Raw genomic sequence first — 5,025 nt, 5'->3', positions numbered from 1 at the left:
GGCCGTGACTCATCCACATAGCTGACACTGACAAAGGATCTACAAACTGCGGTACAGGGTTATAGAATAAATCCTGAGGGGACTTGACTGACCTTGTCAGATACAAAAGTTACATTTCTTGTTTTATAGGTCTTGCTTTATCTTGGTCTTAACCATCCAGCAGAAAAGTATAAAAACAAGGTATAAAAAGTAAAGCCATAGTAATATGCTGAGCTGTGAAAGGCTGAAGTCAACAACTTCTGGCACAGAGCACATGTATTGGCTAGGCTGAGCTGTGGTAGCAATGGACGCCTTGGACCAAGTTGTAAAGCCCAAAATAAAAAGAGCCAAGAGATTCCTTGAGAAAAGGGAACCAAAACTTAGTGAAAATATTAAAAATGCCATGCTGATTAAAGGGAGAAATGCAAATGCAACAGTGACCCAAGTCCTGAAAGACATGGAATTCTTTTCAAAGAAGTCAGATTGTTCTTTATTCATGTTTGGATCCCATAATAAGAAGCATCACAATAACCTAGTAATAGGTTGTATGTATGACTACCATGTACTGGATATGATTAAGTTAGGTATTGAGAAATTTGTGTCTCTAAAAGATATAAAAAAACAGTAAATGTCCTGAGGGAACAAAACTCATGTTAATATTTGCTGGCAAAGATTTTGATGTGACGGAGACTACAGAAGGCTGAAAAGCCTTCTTATTGATTTCTTCAGAGGCCCCACAGTGGCAAATATCCGCCTGTCTGGATTAGAGTATGTTCTACGCTTCACTGCTCTGAAGGGGAAGGTTTATTTTCACAGTTATAAGTTGCTCTTGAAGAAATCTGGTTGCAGACCCCACGAATTGAGTTGGAAGAGATGGGACCTTCATTGGACCTGGTTCTGAGGAGGACACATCTGGCTTCAGATGACCTTTAAAAGTTATCTATGAAAATCCCAAAAGCTCTCAAGCCAAAGAAGAAGAAAAATATGTCTCAGGATACTTTTGGTACAACTTATGGAAGGATTCATATGCAGAAACAAGACCTAAACAAACTACAAACTAGGAAAATGAAAGGATTGAAGAAGCAACCTGCAGAAAGGCTAACAGATGACTAGAAGAAAAGTCAAAGAGAATTAAAAACAATTAATAGACATTAACCAACCAAAAAAACAAAAACAAAAACAAAAACAAAAAACAAAAACTTCTGACATTGCCAGTCCTATAGATAACCCACAACTATTGTGGACTACTGGGCTATATTGGATTATTTTTGCTGAATTCACACAATATTTGAATGGCAATGGAATACCCATCTCTGACAAGACTAAACAAAAAAAGGGGATACAAAGGAAGGACCATTTTGTATTTGTATATACAAAATAGTTAGGATAGATTTACAGCTACTTTCTCTTAATTCAACATGAAGAAGGATTTGTACTAATAGTGTTTGGACAGGATATCATGTCTGCATCTTGTACTATGAATAACCACTAAGAAGATAACAATATTCAATGTATTAATTATTGAAACTGTCCTATTAATCGGTTTTGAAACTGTCTCATTGCTATCTGTTTCTCAATAAAATTAATAAAAAAAATAAAAATAAATAAATGAAAAAACAACCTTCAAGACTTGGAATCCAGACACTGGAAAATAACAAATTAGGGAAGAAAAAGAGGAAGGAGGTGAATCCCTGGGACCTAAGAAGAACCAGACAGGAAAATTGTAGTCTATAGAGAAGTTGAAGAGCCAGACCACAAAGCAGGAAAAAGAAGGGGCAATCTACACTTTCCCCTAGCTCATGGCTCTGGCTTGTGGTTTGTGGCTTGTGGCTCATGAGAAAACAAGATCAAATCTACAGAAACACAGTGAAAGCTGGTGATTCCAGAGGACTTCAGAGAGAAATATCCAGTGGAACAGATTGACTGAGAGGCAATTTCTGCTCCAGAGCTTCCTGTCATCCTGTGGTGAGTTTGTAACATACCTGCAATGGGTAGAATCCTAAGATGGCCACTGGTGGTCCACACCCTTGTCATCATCCCCTCCCCTTGAGTGTGCAGAACCTGTGGGCTGGGATACCACTCCCACAATTGTGGTGCACTACTTGGAAAAGGTGAGAGCATTTATCAGATATGATTTAGGTTTCTAATCTCTTGACTTTGCTTCAAAAAAAAAAAGGAGATTATCTGGGGTGGATCTATTTTAGCCTTTCCTGAGATCAAAGAGATGCTCTGCTTCCCATCTCAAAGAAGCAGGTCGTCATGAGTTCTACTATTACAAGAACATAATTTCTGTCAATACCCCATCATCTTAAAATGGGGCCCTGAGCCTCAGATGAGAGCATAACCCCTGATAACACTTTGATTGAAACTGTGAGACTGTGAAGAGATTGTTACACTGTGTCTTTACCTCTGACACAGAAAAATCACAATTTTAAAAAATTTTTAAAAAGGAGGATTGAGGTAAAAACATCAGTATGAGTTTGCCTCCATCCTGGGCCAACTAGTGAGTTCATGGCCAGCATGGACTACATGGCAAGACTCAGTCTCATCAAAAAAAAAAAAAAAGTACTGTGTATGCCACTAAGTTTATAGACAGCAATAAAAATTTAACATAGATCTGAATTCTGACCTTCACTCAGCTTTCTCTGTCCTGTCTCCCTACTCCCTTGCCAATTTCCCTTGGAAGCACTTTTTAAATAAATCACTTGCATTTGAATCTATGACACAGAGTCTGCTTCTGGGAACTGAAACCTATGACAGTTACCCCACCACCACCTTCTCCAGTACATGTTCAACCACTGCTCAAAAATAGCCTCATCTCATTTTCTTCACTCCATTTCTTTAAATTTAATTTTTGTCCTCAAATGCTCTCTTCTTAAAAAGCACAGTTAGCTCGTCACTTCCTGCCTCATTTAGAATCTGCACAAAAGAAGGACATGATAACAGAGAACTGTGTCCAATTTTCCTCTCAGTGATGAGGCTCAATTGAAGACAGGTCCATCTAGTGTGCCTCATGGGACACAGGCAGCGCCCCATTAGGTGGTAAAATGAGCTACAGGAGATGAACTCCAGAGTTTTTATTCTAGGGAAGTTTTCAGTTGAGTCATATTTTATATCTAAAATGGGACATTCAATCAGTAATATGTGTGACAAAAATTAGAATTCAGGAAACTGATCAGAGGAAATTGGAAGCCACTGAAGGTGAGTAATAAGTCAACATTGACCACGCAAAAATGAAGTAATCTAAGTGAATTATATTTGTAGTAAGAGTCAATGCTACAAACTAATTTTTACTAGCTCCTGGTTCTTCCTAGGTGGATTTAGTGTGATTCATTAAAAAGGGCCAGGGTGGGTTAGACAGTAAGTAGACAAATGACCTGCCTCTTATTTTTCTGGTCCAATTTCCCATTCAACATAAAGATTTCCTCAATACCATCCCTCACAGACATTTAGACAAGTCTAATTCAATACTTAAGTAATAACAAATTCATGTTTGGTCAACTCTAATACACCATTTTTCTCCAGAAGTCTTGTTATCTTTCCTTGCTATTTGTGATCCTGGTGCTGAGATTCTCTTGTTATCCAGCAATCCTGCCCACAGTGCTGTGCCCATTGTTCTCAGAGTCAAGGTCATTGTCTTGTCACTGCAAACCTGCTAACCTAGATTCACCCAGAGTTCACCACATCCCCAAGGGCTGGCTGATTTTTCCCCACACACACAACCAATGGAGCCTGTGTCTCCATGGTACCAACACTCTCTAGATGTCCCAGAATGCCATACAGCTTGCATTGTGAGCTATGACAGAATGTTAGAACTTGAAGAAGTTTGAAAGATCATCTTGTCTAGTGGTTCTTAGTTTTTTTTCTCTGAACCAGAAGTTTGAGGGAGAAACACAAATAGTCAGGATACTTTCTTCTTACAGACAACAAAACACACTCAGAGACTAAAAGCTATGCCAAAGGTTTTATAGGAAACTGTCATTAAAAAACTAATTAATTCACAAGCAGTATAACATTATGTGTATCACTAGAAGATTACATTCATTTGGATTTTTTCTGTTAATTTGGGTTTATTGCCAACCAATGAGAATTTTGAAAATTAATGTGTGAAATTAAAATTAACAGACACTTATTGATTGATGTGTATCAGGGACCATATTAGGTATTGACATTTAAGATAGATTCTTTACAAGTCTTACAAAAATGATAGCCTTACTTAATAATATTACTTAAATAATCACCCCAATAGGCTGGTAAGGAAAGCCCAGTTCTCAAATGGATTCAGATGCACAAAGTTTAATATATAAGGAAAACAAACAATGCAAATGTGCACAGACTCATTTTAGCAATTTTGTTCTCAACCAGAGTTATAAACTGTACTTTTCTTAGTCTTTTCAAAGGCCAAAATCTTATTGCATTAAATATTCACCAGTCTCTCTACAGACCCCAAGATTTTGTTTATTATTTTTTGGTGCTGGGGATCAAACCCAGGGCCTTGCACATGTTAAGCAAGGACTCCACCACTGAATTATAACCCTAGCCCCTCAAGATTATATTTTAATGAAAACTAGCAATAGAAAAATAACCAGAAAGATTAAGAGAACAAAACTGAGAGCAGAAGATGAAACGAGAAGGTTAAATGCAATTTCTTTTTCTTTGAACAGTCCTAGAAGTCTAAGAACAAGGTTCCTGTAGGGTTGGCTTCTGGTGAGGCTACCTTTCTGACTTGCAGGTGACCACTTTCTCTCTGTGTCCTCATGTGACCTTTCCTCTTAGAGAGAAAGCACTCTCTGGAGTCTCTTCCTCTTCTTCCTCTTCTTATTGGGACACTAATTCTATAACATTAAAGTCCCATAGTTAAGATCTCAATTAGCTTCAATCACATCATAAAGACCTTACCTCTAAATATAGTCACACTGGGGCTTTTAGAGGGGAGCAAATTCATTCAGTAAGACACTCACTTGGGGTTTTTTATTTCAGTATTATGCTCTACCTTTCTTTTCTTGAAACTGTCCTGTGTGCTCATGAGAGACAGACAAAAAAGAA

At 37.8% G+C, this 5,025-nt stretch overlaps 1 pseudogene; it reads left to right on the top strand.

The window, feature by feature from the left end:
• Positions 1-283: 283 nt before the first annotated feature.
• On the top strand, positions 284-1,124 carry LOC101566166 (annotated as a pseudogene).
• The last annotated feature ends 3,901 nt before the right edge of the window (positions 1,125-5,025 follow it).

This window comes from Octodon degus, unplaced genomic scaffold (assembly GCF_000260255.1).
Source record: "Octodon degus isolate 3935 unplaced genomic scaffold, OctDeg1.0 scaffold00053, whole genome shotgun sequence".
Taxonomy (NCBI): domain Eukaryota; kingdom Metazoa; phylum Chordata; class Mammalia; order Rodentia; family Octodontidae; genus Octodon; species Octodon degus.
This window is presented reverse-complemented; position numbering and strand designations above follow the sequence as displayed.